General features: G+C 50.6%; 1 protein-coding gene and 1 pseudogene across 1 annotated transcript in view; one reads left to right on the top strand and one right to left on the bottom strand.

Annotated features, from left to right (window-relative positions):
• Window positions 1-21,253, bottom strand: part of LOC125940919 (RING finger protein 151-like) — a 77,580-nt gene that overhangs the window by 34,875 nt on the left and 21,452 nt on the right. The window lies entirely within an intron of this gene.
• On the top strand, window positions 4,977-5,105 carry LOC119432099 (U2 spliceosomal RNA; annotated as a pseudogene).

The following is a 21,253-nucleotide window of genomic DNA, read 5'->3' as shown; positions in this document are numbered from 1 at the left end:
GGGAGGATGAGTGTGGGTTTAGGCTGAAGCCTCTACCCCGTCATCTATTTGACGGGTGCAAATAAAGTCTCTTCTCTCTCTCTGAAGCAGTCGAGTCTGTGTAATGTCAATCAGGTAACACGCCGAACCAACATGCGGCTCTCCGCTTAAGCAGCAGACAGGCGTCAAGGCTGCTGCGAACGAAGGCGTCGGGTAACCGGCATTCAAGTCAACAATTAACCGGGAAGGATCATCTCAAGGACGAATGGTTGCGTTTCGGGGCGGTTTCAGGGAAACGAGGAAACCTTTCGCCCTACAAACATGTGAAGGCAACCAAGCCGCCCTTCCGACGGCGCTTCGTCGCGTTTGGGGTCGTCTTCTGCGAAACAATGACGCCTTTCGCCCACGCAAAAATGTGCAGGCGATTAAGCGAGCGTACAGCTAGGGTCTGAAGCGACTAACCGTGCTTGTAAGCGCGAGTGATGCCTTGAAAATTTTCTGTCTTCATGAGTCAGGCGCCGCCGCCTCGCGCCACGTTTCAAGGCATCGCATTTGAAGCGAAGAACGACGCGCGCAGTAGGAGAAAACCACCCGTATACGTGCATCCAAGCCTGTGACGGCAGGCGCCACTAAAGGTTACCACGTACCAAACAATCTCGAATGATCCGGCAACCTTGTGGGCCTATTCCTACCCAAAAAGCACCGCGCGCAAGGCCCCAGAGCATAGAGATAATTATAACCAACTCTAGAGGAAAAGCTCACCATAGCGCCCATGTATTCAAAATCGAGAACCGCAAGCGGGCTGCCATGTTGCTACCCTATGCAAGAGCGCATGCGCAGATAGTGAGATGCGACTCAGACTAGGCACGCAAGCAACGCCATTCCAAGCCTCCGTCAGTATGGTAGCGCCATCTAGTCTGCAAATGCAGCCTTTAGTACACAGTAAGTTTTGCATCAACATTTTCTAAATTGCCATCTGATCTTTCTGAAAAATATACCGAATTAACTTCAAATGTTGTCCGTGCCTAGGCGCTACATGTAAGTGCTTCCTTTCGCAAAATATTTTAAATATTTTTAGTGCTCCAACAATGAGTCAAAACATCATGGCGTCGCCTGTGCAGTCCCCGCTTTTTTCGCCCAGCTTTTCCTCTACAGTCAGTTTAACTCTATGCCCCAGAGAAAGGGAGGGGCGGCTTCAGCGGAGGTTGGCCACGGCCGCTCGATGAAACGCACGAGGTGCGGCCTGCCACGTCGCCCGAAACCGGTGTGAGGCGCCTAGTTCTCCGTGCCACCGCAGCGGCGCCACTGCTCCGGGACAGGCGCGCGGGTGGGAGCGTTTCTTTGGCGCCGTCCACATGCTTCGCGCAGCGGCCGCGCTTCTTGTTTACATTTTATTGACGCGAGAGTTGTGCTTTTTGTTTTCAAAATATAAAATAAAATATCAACGCTGCCTGCAAGGGTATCAATATACCCTGGAGTCGGTATTGGCCGCCAATAAGCTCACATAGGCCAGGACGGCGCACTTCTGCCGCTGGTTTCGAGACTTATGACCATCGTTCAAGAGAACTGGCGAGTTCTTTATCGAGAGGCAGTACTGATACAGTGGGCGCTTTTGTTGAGTGTGCTTATTTGCTTGCCTCGCTTGACGTGCTTGTTTGCTGTTAAAAAAAAAAAAAAAAACGTTAAATGAAGCTTCTTACTAATGCGTGCATAATGACATAGCTTTGTTTAACTATTTATGCTAGATTTCTTTAGTTTCACCTTTCTAGAAAAATGGGGTAGGTAGCAGTTTATAACGGATCTTAACGGATCCCACCAGCTCAGCAGTCCCGCAGCAGTAGCGCCACCCCTAAAAATGCGGTGGCAAATGTCAACTTTCGCTTCACAGCTCCGCCCATACTTCGCCGCACGACGTGGCAGGCCGCACCTCGTGTGTTTCATCGAGCGGCCGTGGGTTGGCTTACCGAGGCTAGCGCAATCACGTGACGCTCACTCCTAGTACAGTGGCTAGAATGTACTCCGAGTATTTTCTTCCTCCATGTCTCGAAGGCCACGTTATTGCCAGGTTAGTCGCACTGTCATCCGGCAGATGTCAGGAGTGCGCCGCATCGTGTAGGGTGCCTCGATGCCAGCGCCGCCGTCGTCTACCAGTTTGCACCCCTAGAATAAAGACCGCACCCGCGACGTCGTGCGTCCAAGCCCCTTATTTCCACCGGCGCTGTGTGTTCGAATGGTGCTCTCGTTGCCTGAGGCGGCTCAAGAGGACATACAGTGACGACAGCAGATTGTTTGCCGCTCTGTTCTAAGCGAACGTATCTTCAGCTCTGACACATTGCGAAAATGACTGACGCGACGTACACGTTGACTGGTTTCGGAGGGTTCCTCGAGCAGCGACGCATCACCTTCACCGAGCCGCTGCCCGCCGTTCGTGTGTGCAGCATCTGCGGCCTCGTACCATCCAGCACTCAGCTTCTTCCCTGCTGCCACGTCGTGTGCGACGGGCCCTGTGGCCGACAGGTTAAAGCAGCGGGTTCCTGCCCTCTGGATGGCCGCCATGTCACGACGTCCAGCGTCGTGCCTTTCAAATTCGAGCAGTCTGAACTGGAGCGGCTTCTCGTCCGTTGCCTCAACGGCGCCGCCAACTGCACCTTCACCGGCAAACTGAGTGACCTCGGGGAACACTTACTCGCGTGCGAATGCGACGCAGTCGAGTGCTCTAAGTGCGGTGGACGGGTGCGCCGAAACGAGGCAGCGAGCCACAGCAGGACGTGTTGCGACTCGGCTACTTCCATGACCCGAGTGGTGAGTGGGACAAACGCTTTGGTCGCCGTCGAAGATACTGCGCGAATGAAGCAAGACCTCGAGAAACTTCGTGAATTCGTGTCCAAAGAAGAAGCGGCAAAAGACGCTATTGTCAACGACGTGAACTGCCTAGGAGAGCGCGCCGCGCGCTTGGAGGCTCAGCTGATGTCTGTGGTGAAGGAAATCGCCGACTTGAATTGTCCGTCACCCGAGGTTTTTCCACACGGACAGTACTACACTGCCAGCGGTCGTGGTAGCGCAATAACATTCTGTAAGCTTCGTGAACAGAGTTCCCCGTCTATGTATCGCGTAGAAGGCAAACTATGCACGCTGCAAGGCTACACGTTTTATGTGACGTGTTACGTGGACTCTTGTTATAAATTCGAGCTGACTTTGCGCAACGGTCCTTGGGACGACTACGTGGATTGGCCTTTCACAAAGCGTGTCACATTGATCATACCGCATCTCAGAGATGCAGGGAAGGACATCAGGCTTTTAGGCGGGGCATCTTACGGCGTTCGGAAACCTTCAGGACGAGGCGCACGTAATAGAGCCATACCGTTTGGGATCGTACCAAAGGCGCAGATAAACGAAGGCAATTACATAATCGGCGGGAAGCTATATCTAAACGTCGAATTCGTGTAATAACGGCTACATATATATCACCAGGTAGAGGTTATTGTTGTGGTTTGCGTTTGCGCAACTGTGCGACAGGCCTGATGTGCGCGCTGTGCTTCCAGTGTCATTAATAAAAATATCAAGAAAGAGTTATTCTTGCTGTTGTGCCTGTATCTCTGGTCTAACTTCGTGGTATTATAACGATGGACGATACTGTAGGGAAACGGTATATACCTACGCTAACTTCGAACTAGCAACTAGCCCGATGGCTGGCATTGCTAAGTTATATAACAGTTCTTTAGCTTTTACGTAGAATTACGTGATCAGCGCACGTATGCTCACTGAAGGAACCATGAAATATTCAGTATGCACTGTTCAGCAGCAAGCATTGTTGCCAATGCTGACCAAAATCACACGCAGCTTTTCATTACCGCACGAAGTGCCGGTGAAGAAATTAGTGGGGCCGCAGCATTCATATGGGGACGGATTACCAGCGAAATTATTTCGGCTGCATACATTAAGTAATCATACATATTTTTGTACGGCTTCACAAGCGCCGCCGCGGTCACCGTACCTCCCATGCATCTGCTACAACCGCTGCTGAAGCCGCGCCGGCACTTCCGACGCGCGAGAGATTATAACCACAGAATTAAGTGCAGGCCACGTGACAGGCGCCGTCGCCACACTTTTTTCCCCTCTCACTATTCGTGAAACGGGATTTCAAACAAAAATGTCGCAGTTTCGCCCAAAAGGCGAAGCATCAATTGTGATAGCAAATTAGTAGAGAGCAATATGGAGTAGGGATAGTAGTTTTATCGGCTGCATAAACTTGGACACATTCGCTTACTAACTGAATTAACAAGCGTGGTGTCAGCGCGCACAAGCAAACATGAATAGATCACACTCGATGACTGCAGACGACCACTTTTAAAACTCTGGCAGCAGGCGCAGCCGCCGCAGCGAGGGAAGGTTAGTGCGGTCTATCGCTTCAACAGAAACTGAGCGCCGAAAGCACAGCACATTCGAAGGTGACAGCCGTGTGGAGATCGCTTTCAAGATACGGTGCGCGCGACAAGACCGACAGCCCGCATCGGCGCAACTGTACTACAAGAACGTATTTGTGGCAGAGTAAAAGCCCCCCCCCCCCCTTCCTCCCGCGCTGCCTTGTCGTGTTCCTCCTTTCGCATGGGAGATTGAGTCGCCAGTTCCCCTTGCGCCCGGTTGAAAGATGCTCATTAGGTGCCGCAGCACAGCGTCGCCCCCCCCCCCCTCCCTCCCTCCCATACCCCCAGGGCCTGTCGCGCGACGGAAGTCGCGTTTGCTCTCCGCCGTGCGTTCGCTCTACGGCTTTCCGTGAAATCTCGTGTCCCCTGCGCGTTTTCACTTGCACATACGGCGCGCGGCGACGATTGTATCGCCCTTGGACTTTATACGGAGCCGCACGGCGATGACGACGGCAGAAATCCGCTTGAAGTGTCCATATAATTGTTTTCGCAATAATAAAGTGCATGAAGGCCAACTTGCTACATTAGGTGCACTTTCTTATTGTGTTGAGTGTTTCTCTTACAACGCCGAATTTATCTGGTTCAATTAAGACCCAATATAATAAACTCATTTTTGGAATTCGGCCGAGTGCTTGAAAGCCTGCTTCACCTCCGTCGCGGGTCGGCCCGGTATTGCACATCTCCGGGATCGGCCCACGCATTTCTGCGCACGCGCCGTGATATGGGCAAGGTCAATTCATATGGTCGCAAAGGCGAGGCTGAAATACGGCTCCAAGCCAATGAACATCAACATCAATTATGGTCGCGCGATTGAACCACGACTACATCTCGCGGTGCAAAACACTAGTTGTTGAAAATGGTGCATCTGCATCCAATACGTCTCCAATGGAAACATTTGAAAAAGTACAGACAATGCATTTGGAATAGAAAAATGTGAAGTCACAGGCTGTTTGTCTCCATCCCGGAATGATTATGAATACGAAACTGTGACGGCTTTCTGAGGTACGCTCGTCGTGAGCGTGCTGAGATATGCCGAGATTACCGAATTTCACACCCTAATGTCGTCAAAACTCTCGAATGCGTAGATATAAAATGTAATTGCTATATACATGGTGTTAATTACCTCGTAAGATTTGATCAATGACTTTGTTTTTGAACTGCCTTTTCACTAAATATTATGTTTTAGCTACGCCATCAGTACCAGAGTAAAGCTACTTGGCAGGCGTGATGTGTTAGTGAAAATGAAGCGCTGTTTTTGTGAAAGATTTCAATGTAATGTTGATTTTATGAAAACATCGAAATAACAGGTGTCTGTTGATACTAAGGACACATGGATATGCTACATCGTTCAAAATCTGGGTGAGCCCATTGCTCTGAATTTATGCAAAACTCTCTAGGCCCACCAGTGTAATGCGTGCAGTTAAGAATCAGGGCTATAAATACATATGGATGTATTCCGGTTTGATTGTGACAGGATGTTGTGGCGAATACTCTCACTTACCATGCTTCATTTATAGGTGGTGTAGGCCGGGCACAGGCAACAGCAAAAACAAAGAGCCCCCTCCCGTGCACGTGACATGCGGGAGTGGGTGGGCAGGGGGTAGCGAGTGGGACAAGTCGGTATAAGAAACACACACACACACACACACACACACACACACACACACACACACACACAAAAATGAAACACAGCTATGGAGAGGAGGTACGGCGCGGCTGCTGATCCTGTTGTCATGCCGACGTAAACAAGCACGTGCGCCGTCATTTTAATAAAGTATCGCCCACATGTAAGCATAAAGTTAGTATACTACCTCTAGAGGAAAAGCCGTGCGAAAAAAAAGCGGGAACCGCAAAGGCGCCGCCATGATGCTACGACTCATTTTGGTAGCACTAAAAATATTCAATATATTACGCCAAAGCAAGCACTTACACGCAGCACGTAAGCACTTCCAACGTTTGAAGTTCGTTCCGTATATTTTGCAGAAGAAGATCGCATGGCTATTTAGAAAATCTTTATCTGGCATCTTGCTATCTGTCATCTTTACCTGTCAATTTTTAATTGTCATCTTGCTCAACGCTTGCGAACATTGCCGTGTGTAGCTCGCAACCAGCAGATAAAAGCAAATGGAACTATCGGAACACCGCGCGGCATTTGCCTCCTGCGCGCGCGAGTAGTGGCTTCCCTGCATCGCTGGAACATAACGGCACCTGTCAGGAACGCAGGCGGAAGATCGGACCATAAATGGTCACAACCGTCTTCATGCGCGCGCCTGCAAGCACCCGGCGCCAACTTGTCGCGTCGCCAGACGGGGAGAAGGGGTGAGCGCCCGAAGGAAGAGTAGGCGCCTGCTGGTACACACACGCACGCACACACACAGCTCGCGTGACTTCCAACGGTCCATGTCTCGCCGACTCGTCGGCGCCTCCCTAAACTCCTGGCCCTTGGGCGCCGTCTGCAAACGTGTTCGCGTAGCTGATTTTGAAGGCCTTTGCGCTTTGCGCTCGCGCTAACGGTTGCCGCACAAGCGAGGCGTAACATTATCTCTGGTGGAAATGAATGTGCACGCTGAGCAATTTCTGTGAAAAAAAAAAAAAAAATACCTGCATCGGCATTTTGGTTGAATAATCTGATCGCATCATCGCGCATCCTGTCATTGAACTTTTCGTGATTTCAATTTTTTACTCATACCAAGCTTATTGCTGCTAATCATTGCTGCAATTTCATGTATTAATTCTGCTAGTTTTTCAGTGTTTTCCATTGTATAAATTACTTGATTGTGCTTTTTTCGTATTTAAATGTAGGCTGTCCTTGCAACGATCACTTGTGAGATTCTCAGTATTCCTAAAAAAATGTGGTTGATCCCTCTTATATAGGAATCGGTATAGAACACGAAAGTGAAACGTGTCTTCACAGAAGTAGTGTAATGTTTATTGCACATTGATATATAATGTCTATTGGTGTTTTGTGGCTAAAGCGCCCTTAGGCGTTGATGCACCCACGCTGACGCCTGGTGGCACGTCTCCTCCATCACGACTACCAACGTCGATGACCATGAGCAACCGTCGTGCATATGGAAGCTGCACTACGCTGCACACGCTAGCACAACGCGAAAGACGAAGCACGTAACTGGCACACTAATACAACGCGCAAGACAAAGCACGTAACTGAATCGTCACCGAGTCAAATCAGCGCGTACAGCGCGTCGTAATTGCAGCCTCCGCGATCAACTTCAGAAACATTTTCAGAGCTAATTGCGGAGGCCACGCTCCGCTGTGCTGAGTACGGTGAACGCCACCTAGGTGGCGTTGGTAGTGCTTCTTGATGCCAGCGTCCCTTCGAATGCTGGCATCGAGGCGTCGTAGTACTGAGACCACCGAAGCGTTCACTGTCGGTGCGCGTTAAGGCCGGAATACATGGAGCGAATAACCGGCGTCCGAGCGAAGAACTTCGTCGGGCGGCGAACGTCCGACGGCCGGCGTCAAGAAATTTGCCGTCCGCAGCCGATCTGCCTGTCCAAACATTTTCGTCGGGCGAACGCCGCCGCCGGAAGCGTCTAGCGCGCAGCGGTGGACGACAGCCATTCAGGAGGCACTAGTTCCGGTCGCAATGCATGCTGGTGTTTCGCGCGCGCGCGCCTTTTCGCGTCGTCTGCAATCGCGTTGGTGTTGCCGTGTCTGCATGTCTCTGCACCGATTGAGTAGTTCCTAGTATGATCTCTCAGGAATCGCGTTGTATTTGTACATCCCATATCCGCTGATCTGCGAGGAAACAGACAAGCAGTGCAAGCTCTCTACAACAACCTTCAACAGAAATCTTCTGATCTCAGAGGCCACATGCTGTCGTCATGCCTATCTCCCGACTTCCCCGATAGATGGCGTTGGCATCGGATATTTCTTTCGCTAGGCTTAGACGCGTTCGAAACGAGAAGCGATCTCGAAAACTACTCAAGGTTATCCATAATACTCTGTCGTCGAAGCGGCCTGAGACTAAGCGAAAGCCGTTTACGCAGTCATTTGCTTCCAACTAAGTGAATTCTACAAGGACAACGCCAAATTCAGTTCGAAGCGGGCGGCCGGGACCGCCGCCAACACGGCGGCCAACGCGCGGCGGCGTTCGCCGCATGTATTGCAACACAGCAAACATCCTGCGTCGTGTCGCCGCGTCGTTACTTGACGCGTGAAGTTCGTCGAGAAAGTTCGCTCCATGTATCCCGGGCTTTAGTGTCATAATGCAGTACTTCTCTTTTCTGCTCATAGGCGGCGGCACCGCCCCGAGCAAGAGCGCGGGTACACGGAGGAGTGTTAGATATATAAGGCGCGTCTGTGTAGCTCTCTGCGAATGCGTTTGTGGCGCAATGGGTTAAACGCTCGGCGATCTATCGTCGCGGACCGAGAGGTCGTGGGTTCGATTCCCAAATTTTGCATGTTTGTGGAACTTTTTCTTCTGGTTTCTTTCTTTGTATTATGTTCTATGACGTATTTCCGTGACGGAAATACGTCATAGAACACGGAGGAGTCATAGAACACGGAATACGTCATAGAACACGGAGAACACCTAACCTAACCTAACCTAACCTAACGTATTTCCGTGACGGAAATACGTCAGTGAAGTCTTGGTGGACCCCGGAATAAAACACTTTCGTGTTAAAAAATAAATAAAATAAACGGTACGCGACTCCCGTTCGCCTTCTTGGGCGCATTTATTCCGCGCTCTTTTCGCTGCAGGAAAGCAAATATTTTTCCACCCTTAGCCCGCCTAACAACGAGAGGGATTCTGCGGAAGAGCCATTCGCACAATAAATGCCGAGAACACGACAAGACTGCATAAACTACAGCAATGTAGTACGTGCAAGTTTCGCAGGGCTGGAGAAAGCGACCTGGCTCCAAAACACTGCCTACTGGCAGCAGACAGCCAACACAACGCGACAAAAGAAAAAAAAAGAAAAAGCTGATATTTTGCTTACGTGCACTATAACTTGCTTCTGGCAGGTTAACAGCGGTCTCTCATTGTTTCTAAACTATTACACAATATAAAATACGGTGAAAACCCATGCCCAAACAGCAGAACTGCTTCAATGTCTGAACTCTGTCTCAGCGGTTCCACGCCTTCCGAGCAAGCGCCGAAACTGGAAGGACGAGTGTCAAGTGAGTTTCGGAAGAGGAGATATGTCTCTATGCTTTTTCTTTTTGCCAGCCCTGAAAAAAACAAATGAATGGGAAGATTTTGCAGATTTCCTGCCATTTTCCCACTTTCTGCGTCGCATATTAATCGGCTAGCCAGCCAATGCACCTAGTTCTAGGTGCTATTGGCCAAATAGCCTAATGCGAACATGGCGACAAAAGCTGCGCGCATATAATCGACTGATGACAGTCGTCCAGGGGCGACCAATATGGTTCAGTTGCAGAATCATGGCTCAGTTCAAGATACGAAACGATTTTTTCACTTCATTTTACCGGGAATGGAACCACGCTGTTTCTAGCAACACTGCAATCGTGGCGGCGGCGGCGGCGGCCGCCTGTTTTTCGCCGCATGTGGGTGCAGCACGGCGGCGGCAGGCTGGCGTTCCGCCGCGATGGCGCGGGCCGCGCGAAGTTTGCCGTGAAAGTTCACTCCACGTGGGCCGGGCTTAATTCATGCACCATAAATGCCAAAATGTAAAAAAAAAATACTTCTTTAAAGGCCATTTTTTAATCACTCTGGTTAATAAAGGTAAGGACGTGGTCTCCAATCCTCCTTGAAAAGCATTTCATTATTTGATTACCCGAGCCTTCTGATTTTTTTAGCAGTGAAAAAACTACTTCACAGTGAAAGACAATTCTAATGTAGTAGTATTAGTAGTAGTAGAAAACTTTATTTTATGTTTTAAAACGAAGTCCCAGAGGGTGGAGCCCTCAGTCCAGGGCCCCATTTGCTGCTGCTATCCGGCTGGCCCGGTCGATCAGGCATCGCTGGTCGTCGAAGGCTGTGCTGGAAAGAGCGGCTTCCCACTGGGATGGGGAGGGGTTGGGTATTCTAGGTAAGCCGGGTGGTTTGGAGCATTCCCACGTAGAATGGTAGAGGTTTGGGTGACCACCACAGAAAGGACATTTGTCGGGGCTAGGGTAAAAAGTGTGGCGGAGAGCAAGGCTGGGGAACGTATTAGTTTGGAGCTGACGCCAAGCGGCTGCATCTGCACGGTTTAGCTTCACGTGTGGTGGAGGGAATGTTCTACGGGATAGTCTGTGGTGTTGTAGTATATGCGTGTATGTAAGCGGTATCGTTTCCACCTTGTCAGGGTTGGACTGGTCTTCCACCGGTGCCTATAGGGTTAGGCCTCGGGCTGCCGCATGAAGACAACTCTAAAATATAACCATATAACCGCACCACCAAGCGATGCTGCCCTGTGTCGGCTACGAGTTTTTCTACAGCGCAATTGGGCATATTCGACGAAGAAGGAGGCTGACTGGACTGTTGCCACGCGGTTACTGCTGTGGTTCATTAAAAAAGGAAAGGTTGGTGCAGAAGATAGGGCCAACCTTTCCTTTCTCAAATGAACCACTTGGTAGGTTACTGCTGACGAAGCCGCCCATCCGAAGTATGCCTGTTCTTTACAAGCACAACCGCAGTTGGAGTTAGGGTCCGCTTGCACTGGCACATAACTCACGCCATAACGCCAGGCTTTCCAGGGAAAAAAACCAATTCTCTTGCCTTCAGCTTCCGGAAAGATTCAATAACAGCTTTCGGGGCATAAGTGAATGCTATGATACGTCACAACAGCTTTGCAGTCTCCGTCGAAGATATATCAGTGTGCTTGAGTCCTGGGCGCCCTGACGATATCGCTTTCTTACACCCCGCGCGGCGAAGACCACCGTTTCGGTCCTTAAACGGGCCAAGCACCGAAATCCCGGGCTTTCATCGAATGCCTCCTATCGGCGCCAGAGCTGTTCACCTGTCATAGCGCTTCTAGCATTGGAACTGCAATTCGCTGCGCTCCGACAATTTCTAAATCTTGCCGCATGTTTTCTTTTTTTTTTCTGGAGAACCCCTCTTTTATAAAAAGTTAACGAAAAAAGTTATATTTAAACAATAATATAAACAATTTTAAAAAGTTAGTAGAAACTGTCATTTTCGCCAAGTGTTTTTTGTCTCGGAATTTTTCACAAATGACCACCGCTGTCGCTGTTAATTCGCATCCCAGTTATGGATCGCACTTGAATTTTTGTTTTCACTATGTTGTATTTTCAATTAAATTGTACTGCACATCTACCTTCATATAGCGTGCGCTGCGGTTACCAAGGAACCTGCAAGAAAGCTGTGGTGCTGCACTCAGTGCACTTGGAAGTGTTTGATGGTCCTCTGCCTCTGGTTGAATTCTGTGATCACCCTTTTGGCTATCATTAGTGGCTGACAGAAATAAATACCATGTGCGTGGGGCCATTTTTGATGATCCCGAGTAACTGATCGCAATAAAATGATTTGTGTCTTTATCGGTTGTTGAATCATACAGAAACGGGATGCGAGTGGTACATCTTGACATATCAAATATTTTAGCTTTTTTTCTTTTCATATTTCAGAAGCCCCAAGTGTGCTGCATGACAGAAAACGTTGGATTTAGTCGGAAAACAGAGGCTGGAACAGCTTGAGGAAGCTAAATGCATAGGCAGTCCTAGTTTCCAGGAAATAAGCCAACATTGACTTCTGATCCTTTATTTTCCCACTAGCGTCTTGCATTATCAACCAATTCCAACTACAGGCATTGCATTGTTGATAACACGTACATCTCCGTTATATCGGCACTCTGTTGAACTCCTCCAATTGGTTGTCAGCTGAACAGTCCGCTTGCTTGCGATGTTGTCCTATATAATCGGCGGTGATCTACTCTGTAAATCACTCGCTATATCCAATCGGAGCCTCTTTATTTAATAAGGGTGTTGCTCTCGACCATTGTCTGGCTAAATTCCAGAAAAACGTACAGCCGTCAGATCTTCGTGAAATTATCCAGCTGCACGATAGCAGAAAAGGACTGATGTTAGGGTGTTAACAGAGCCTAAAAACAAGGCATTTTCATTCCTCCGCTCGGAGACAAGCGCTGTGACTTCGAAACGTTTTGGGGAAAATAATTTGCCCGGCTAGTCATCGTGTTCGTAACCCAACACGGCGCCGTTCTTTCACACATCTGGAATATCGTGAGAACTGAGCTTCAGCCGCATATACGGGATGCAGATTTACGAAGGATCCCGAAGTCGGCAAAGGCGTGAAATGTGCCGAGCTCGGGTGCAGTCAGAAAGACAGCCATGCTTGCGTGGTGCCGCGGGTGCTGGTGCAGCACTAAGAACGCGCTTTGGAATCGAGCGCTGAGGTGCGGGCCGTATCGTCTGCTTCGTCAAATTGCTCGATGCATGCGGCCGCTTTTTCGGTTCACCGCGGGCTTTTAGTGCAGATCGAAAACGCTTCCACGGCGCTGTGCCATGAACGACACTGCTTGCTCGGCTTCGCAGCGCGCATATGCAAGCAAATCCGAGAGGAGCTGGAAAAGAAAGAAGAAAACAATAAAGAAGTATAAAAAAAGAGAAAAGAAAAGAAAACGCTTTAGTACCGGCCGCCACGAATTTCTGTGTCGGACATTCTTCCGGCTGCGTTGAAACGTTGTCTAATAGGTTGGGGAGCGTTTCATTTTCCATGCAGCTTCGGGAAGCGCCCGCTGACGTTGCCTGCACCGCGGCAACATTTCGCCAGCACCACGCCACAATCGAGGACTGTGGGGCAGTGAACCACGCGTGTATTATTCGGCTTTAATCATTTAGGCGTGGTGGCCGTGGCGAATACAAGGGAAGCGCAGTCGAGGACGACAGAAAATTAGGAGGGGTGATGAAATTAGAAAACTTGCAGGTGGAAATTGGAATCAGCTAGCGCAAGACAGCGGTAATTGGAGATCGCAGGGAGGGGCCTTCGTCCTGCAGTAGACATAAAAATAGGCTGATAATGATGATGATGTGGCCACTGAGATAACGCGAAGCCGCGCCGCATAGATCGCGAAGCATGGAGGAAGGAAAAAAACTAGGAGGGAGAGTCACGAGACATTCTTGAAGCCTAGACGTCAAAAATTAGAGGAATAGGATGATGGGAAACATTCCCTCACGTGATAGTTAAGCGGTAGATTTTACTCAATTCATTTTTTTATTGATAAGTAAATTAGTACATAGACTAGTATACAGGAAGGGGTCCCAAAGTAAAAACTACAGGCGGGACCCCTCAGGCGTAGCAGGCGTAGCACACGCAACTGAAGCGAGGCGGGCTCGCTTCAGTTGCGTGTGCTACGCCTGCTGCGGCGCTTTCGGGATATGCGCACATAGTAGGCGTGGTAAACGCGCGCCGAGGTTAGTGAAGGAATTCGTCTGAAGCGGTCGAGTGTGTGTAATGTCAATCAGGTAACGCGCCGAACCACCATGCGGCTCACCGCTTAAGCAGCAGGCAGGCGTCAAGGCTGTTGCGAACGAAGGCGTCGGGTAACCGGCATTGCGCCCAACAATTAACGCGGGAGGACCATCTCAAGGACGACTGGTTGCGTTTCGGGTCGGTTTCAGGGAAACGAGGAAACCTTTCACCCTGCGAACGTGTGAAGGCAACCAAGCCGCCCTTCCGACAGCGCTTCGTCGCGCTTGGGGTCGTCTTCTGCGAAACAATGACGCCTTTCGCCCACGCAAAAATGCGCAGGCGATTAAGCGAGCGTACAGCTAGGGTCTGAAGCGACTAACTGTGGTGGTAAGCTCGACTGACGCCTTGAAACTTTTCTGTCTTCTAAGTCAGGCGCCGCAGTCTCGCGCCACGTTTCAAGGCATCGCATTTGAAGCGAAGAACGACGCGCGCAGTAGGAGAAAACCACCCGTATACGTGCATCCAAGCCTGTGACGGCAGGCGCCACTAAAGGTTACCACTAGAGTGTACCAGTGTTGCCAACCAATTTTTGGGAAATACCCTACGTCACAGTCAAAATTACCCCACTTTACCCTACATAACTTTTTTATTACCCTACATTTTACCCTACGCCTAAAATATCACAGCGTAACAATAATAAATTACAGACTATACTTCAAAGTACGACGGGATAGCAGTGAGGTGGCGCTAAGACCGGTAGCGACTGTCATCGAAATATTTAGCAAAAAATGAAAAGCGCATATCAAAAGCGAGCGTGCGCGCCTTAGCGCACATCGTCTCGCAGAAGTGGAAGGGAGCGAGTGAGAGAGAAATTAAAGTCTTTATTGAGCAAAATATTGTGGTGTGGCTTCCTGTTCCGGTGTGGGTTGTTGTGTTGCATTTAGGAAGTGGCCATACCAAAAAAAAAAATGTAGCAGTTTTACCCGAAAGGCGAACGAAGCATCAATTGCGATAGCAAATTAGTAGAGAGCTGTACAGATTAAAGATAGTACTTTTATCAGCTGTATAAACTTGGGACATGCTGCAGCACCAGCGCAGAACTGTTGTCGACGCCGTCGGCATTTTGCCCGCGTTCGCTCCGAACGCGCGCGGCGTTGGTGACTGTTGCGGCTCGGAGGTTTTCGACAAGATCAGAACGTGACACTCGTCGAGCAGCGTCGGAAGTCTTTACCACATTCTCGCCTCGCAGCGTTTTATTGCGATAGCAATTATATGGACACTCTAAAGCAGATTTCTGCCGTCGGCGTCGCCGTCGTCGTCGCCGTGAGGTTCCGTATGACGTCAATGGAGATGAAATCGTCGCCTCGCGCCGCCGAACGCTGTATGTGCGAGTGAAAGGGCGCGAGGGACGCGCGCTTTCACGGGGAGTGAACGCACGGCGGAGAACAAACGCGCGTTCTGTGCCGTGCTCCCTTAAGGGCTGCAGAAGTAGGCGTCTCTTTCCTCCTTTAAAATCACCATATATGTAGAGCAAACGCGCCTTCTTCTGACGCACGAAAGGCCGTGGGGGGGAGGCGACGTTTAGCTGCGGCACCAAGCGCCTATTTATATCAGAGGCTCCGGCAACACTCACCAACGCCGCACGCATTTTGTGCAAAACGCGGGCAAAACGCCGACGGCGTCGACAACAGTTCTGCGTGCTGCCGGTGCATGCTGCTGCATGTCCAAGTTTATACAGCTGATAAAGCTACTATCATTACTCCGTATAGCTCTCTACAATTTCGCTATCGCAATTGATGCTTCGCCTTTCAGGTGAAACTGCGACTTTTTTATATAAATATGCATTTGGTGCCACAGCTAAACGTCGGCTCCCCTCCCTAGCTCCCTCCCGTCCTCCCACGACCTTTCGCGTGACGGAAGAAGTCGCGTTTGCTCTATATATACATGGTGATTGTAAAGGAGAAAAAGTTGTCGCAGTTTAACCTGAAAGGTGAAGCATCAATTGCGATAGCAAACTTGTAGAGAGCTATACGGAGTAATGATATTAGCTTTATCAGCTGTATAAACTTGGACATGCAGCAGCATCGGCAACACGCAGAACTGTTGTCGACGCCATCCGCGTTTTGCCCGCGTTCGCTCAAGATGCGTGCGGCGTTGGTGACTGTTGCCGGAGCCTCTGATATAAATAGGCACTGCGTGCCGCAGCTAAACGTCGCCTCCCCACGGCCTCTCGCTCGTCCGAAGAAGGCGCGTTTGCTCTACATACATGGTGATTGTGAAGGAGAACAGAGACGCCTACTTCTGCAGCCCTTAAGCGAGCACGGCGCAGAACGCGCGTTTGTTCTCCGCCGTGCGTTCACTCCCCGTGAAAGACGCGCCCCTCGCGCCCTTTCACTCGCACATACAGCGTTCGGCGCGCGGCGACGATTTCTTCTCCAAATGACGTCATTCGGAACCTCACGGCGACGGCGACGCCGACGGCAGAAATCTGCTTTTGAGTGTCCATATAATTGCTATCGCAATAAAAGAGACGCTTAATTCTGCAGCCCTTCAGGGAGCACGGCGCAGAACGCGCGTTTACTCTCCGCCATGCGTTCGCTCCCCGTGAAAGCACGCGTCCCTCGCGCGATTTCACTCGCACATACAGAATACGGTGCGCGGCGACTATTTCATCGCCGTTGTACGTCATGCGGAACCTCAAGGCGACGGCGACGCCGATGGCAGAAATCCGCTTTGAGTATAAATAATAAGGCGTAGCAAATTAAGGTAAGCAAAGGCGGCCATACCACAAGATCGGCGCTCCGCGCCGAGCCGTCGCACACAGCTCCGATTCTGACGACTCCTAAACTGTCTATAGGGAAAAGATTGAAAGGTGGGTGAGGTGGTTTGGTTTTATGATGCAAAAGACAGCGCAAGGGCAAACCAGGGATAAAGTGAAGAACAAGACAATAAAATACAGATGGAATTGGGCGCCCTTCTTGATTTTTCTCAAGAAAAAATGAAGCTAGCACAGATATATGTGACGTCTGATCTTTCGGCTCAGCCCTATGCTGGTAAGATGTGAACAGCTCCAATTTTATTCAAAGAAAGATTTAGTTTTCGTATCTCTTAAGGAGTGTCGAAAATAGCGCCTTGAGGAATGTCGCGTCGATCGGCTAGTTTAAGATCACTCGTCAACTGTTCTCTTTTAGCTGATTGTTGACGAAAAAAAGTGGAAATTACCCTACGCCTGGTAAGAAAATTGCATTACCGCCCTACTACCCTACGCTGCCCGAAAAATTTCGAAGATACCCTACAAGAAGGGTAATTACCGTACGGTTGGCAACACTGGAGTGTACTAGACAATGGTCGAGTGGGCCGAACGGCGCTCTGCCGCTGAGGCGCCGCGTGTGGAAAAATAGTGCGAGGGCGCTGCGAGCGAACTGGATTGGGGTGGAGACACGCTCCGCGGCATATTCAACGTACTTTCGCTGTGGGCGCCGAGGCCGATTGCGCATAGTACGCTCTTACCATAGCGCTTTATTTCAACTGCAACTTTATGTTTACACCATTTTGCCAAACTTATATTTTTGAGGCATAGCTTATACAACGCGACGTCTTCAATTTTGCTGTCGTTGTCAAGCGCGTCGTCTGCTAGCGAGCGCGCGTTCGCTACGCGGACGCTGGCGGACGCCCAGTTTTTTCGCAGAACCTCTGTGCAGTACTTTTTGTAGCGTTAGCTACACTGGCCTAGCCAAGCCCGTTTCGCGCGGCACATCAAGAGCCGTGCTGCGTATGCGCAAGAATCAGTGATGTCACACGGCTTGCGCACCGGAGCCGGCACCTCTCGCGCACTCCGCCGCCGCCGCGCGCGACTCACCGCCGCCGGTCTGCGCATTCCAGAGGAGTGACGTCGTAGCCGTGGTAGACGCACTGGCGCCGGCGCGCGCTCGCTGTGCAGTCGCCGTCTAACACTGCGCTGGAGCCGCTGCGCTTCTGACTGGCGTTTGCCAGTGTGGTATAGCCATGGAGAAGGAGAGCACAGATGCTGCTCAACAGCGCAGAAGAACGGAGAAGCTTGACTCATCGGATCCCGAAGTAGTTGCCTGGCAATTAGCGGTTGAGCGTAGGAGGAATGAACAGAAGAAGGCTAAACGTGCTGCGGAGACACTGGAGCAAAGGGACGAACGTCTAGCAAAGCGGCGTCGCCAGGAGGCTGAGCGAGGTGCCCGACCACCCCTGCAGCAACAACAAAACGCCGTCGATGACGTCAAGGCTCGCCGATCGACTGAATATAGTGTGAAACTCAGCGAAAGCGCCAGTGCGACTAGGACCTTCCAGACGGACTTTGTAAACAATCCGTTTGGATATGTGTGCGACGTGTGCGAAAGACTATGGCACATGAAAGACTTGACGCTGAACCTTTGCTAACGCTACGTATATCCTGGCATAGCCGAGCTAAGCCACTGCAACTTTTTTTTCAATGGTTTAGTTACTTCGGTGCGCCCATGACTCTTGACGGCCGGTTCCAAATGTATTTTTAGCCAGGTGAACTGCTGTTTTTACCACTGTACTCTAAAAGTAACTGGTATCTCCGCACCATGAATGCTACGAAAGAAAATTTTATTATTGATATCATTTTACACGCGCTTCTTGTTGGTGGATATTGATCAGGGACAATGATCGAAGAAAACAATATTAGAGCGAAATAAACCAGGTTTATTAACTGCGTGGCGCGAAGAATGACCAATGTATATCTAGGTAATTAAATCAAAGGGTACATAGACATATATATTTACGATATATATCTGTAGGGGACAAAATAACATATTCTAAATGCAATAATTGAAAAGGTGCGAACTCCCGACCGGAATTAGAGCACGTGTTTGCAGTAACATACTTATTAGTGTATACTGGAAATAAAACTCTCATTCGCAGACATAATATTGCTACGTGCCTTATGGTCTTTACATCTGTTCCGATGACTTTTGCATGGCGATTGCTATCGCGTTTGAGCACTCGCGCAAACCTACCGTGATACCAGCTTCGTACCTACGATGGGCCCATCGTATCAGGCAGGGCAACTCGCGCTATCTCTCGCGATAGTACTGCGCATGTTCCTTCGCAGCCTTTAAGTACAGCCCGCACATTGGTGATGCTCTCTGTTTTTCGCCGATTGCCGTCCGTGCTCGCACATGTTGCTCTTACTGGGCTACAGTTGGTTTTCGGTTATGCGGGGCACAAGTTCGCCTCAATAAATGTTTGACTTGCCGTACGCTCGCCTACTGTAGTTACCGGTGTCTAGCACCACTCGTGACAACTGGTGGAGGTGCTTGGTATGTCCAGCGCTCGTTCGGGCACTCGCGACACCAGTCTGCATCAACCAGAAGACGACCAACGAAGAAGCCGCCGGAACCTTGGGCTCCCTCCTGAGTACGGCCTCCTGCCAGAGAAGACACGCCCTACGAAAGAAGCTCCGACAGCCAAGATGAGCGAGCCCCTCACTTCTACCGCCGTCGTGTTGCAGCAACCACGCGAGCCACCGACATTCCGTGGAACCCCCTGCGATGATCCTGAGGACTGGCTCGAACAATTCGAGCGCGGGGCGAGCTACAACAAGTGGGACGACGACGCGAAGTTGCAGCACGTTTACTTCGCGCTGGAGGAGTCGGCACGTACATGGTTTATCAACCAAGAATCCCAGCTCAGGACATGGGAAAACTTCAAGCGAAGCCTTCTTCTGACATTTACAAGTGTTCTTCGCAAGGAAAGGGCAGAGAGACAACTTCAAACACGTCTCCAGCTCCCTAACGAAAGCGTGGCCGTCTTCGTTGAAGAAATGAAGAATCTTTTTGGTCGAGCAGACCCAGAAATGCCGGAAGAAAAGAAGCTCGGTTTTCTTATCAGAGGCGTGAAGGAAGAGCTTTTTGCTGGCCTTATGCGGAACCCACCAAAAACTGTCGCCGAATTTTTAACTGAAGCCGCAGCCATCGAAAAAACACTCGAGGTTCGGAGAAGACAGTATGGGCGCCCTGCTCTAGTCCACGGCACATCTCCCATGGAATTCGACGCTATGAGCATGAGCAACCTTCGAGACACAATCAAGGCTGTAGTACAAGAGGAACTCCGCAAAATGTTTCCTAGCTCCGGTCTTCAAGTCGCAGCGATCAGCGACGTTATCAGACAAGAAGTCCAGCAGGCATTAGGAACACGGCAGCCCATTCAGCCGCACCAAGCACCCGAATACACGTCTCGAGCCCCTCAAGTCATGTCATATGCCTCCGCTGTGCAACGCCAAGTGAGCCCGACCAGACCGACGTACACACCACTGCTACGCTCGCGAGCAAACGACGGCCCGCCTATGGTCGAACAAGCAGCGCCGAGAAAGTCCGACGTCTGGAGGACTCCAGACCAGCGTCCTCTGTTTCGACTGCGGCGAACCCGGCCATGTATACCGTCGGTGCTACTATAGGAACCTCGGTATCCGTGGGTTCCCTATCGGTGCTCCACGTCCGCAACCTGGCCAAAGGCCGCTTGAGATCGAGCACTACCTACAAATGCAGAATTCGCAAATGAGCCGCTACAGGTCGCCGTCGCCCTCATCCCGCCGTTCTGGTTCGCCCCGCCCTGGCTACTTGGGAGCAGAGCGGAGAAGGTCCCCCAGCCCTCGCTTGGGAAACTGAAGACGGCAACCGATGGAGGCACGGTTGCTGCTCGTCGCACTGCTGAAGCCCCTCCCCCGCCGCAACGTTCCAGTGGTGTAACTACGCCTGCCGAGTACGAACAAAATGCGTCAACGGCGCGACATAATCTTCATGCCTCCGACGAGACCGAGCGATACGTCAGTAGCAAGTCCCGACAAAGCCGCGACGTCACACAACGACGCACCTGCAATACCAGAACCAAATCCACGGACCTAGCAGTCAAGGTAGACAACCGTGCTGTGTTTGCGCTGGTTGACACCGGCGCTGATTTCTCCGTCGTGAGCGCCGTGTTCGCCACTCAACTAAGGAAAGTTCTTACCGCTTGGGACGGCCAGCAGGTACGAACAGCAGGTGGTCACGTAGTAACACCAAAAGGAAGATGTACGGCTGGTGTAGCGGTGAGAGGACACATGTACCCTACCGTTTTCATCGTTCTAGAACAGTGCTCCCGTGACGTCATTCTCGGCGTAGACTTCCTTTCGGAGAACAGCGCGGTCATTAATCTACAAGCACAGACCATAAGTCTTTCACCAGACAACGCCATCGCACAAGATCCAAGTCCTGCGTTATCTGCTTCACTCGCGATCCTCGATGAGCATATCACGTTGCCACCCCGCTCGAGCACTATGATCGCAGTGGGTACCAACAACGGCAGCTGCGTCGAGGGATTGGTCGAAGCGAACCCAAGTTTGCTGTTTGAGCGGGGGTTGTCTGTAGCAAGAGGGATCGTCCACCTGATCGAAGGAACAGCCAACATACTGATAACAAATTTTTGCTCGGAATATCGTCATCTCACCAAAGGCACCACGGTG

This window comes from Dermacentor silvarum, chromosome 10 (assembly GCF_013339745.2).
Source record: "Dermacentor silvarum isolate Dsil-2018 chromosome 10, BIME_Dsil_1.4, whole genome shotgun sequence".
Taxonomy (NCBI): Eukaryota; Metazoa; Arthropoda; class Arachnida; order Ixodida; family Ixodidae; genus Dermacentor; species Dermacentor silvarum.
This window is presented reverse-complemented; position numbering and strand designations above follow the sequence as displayed.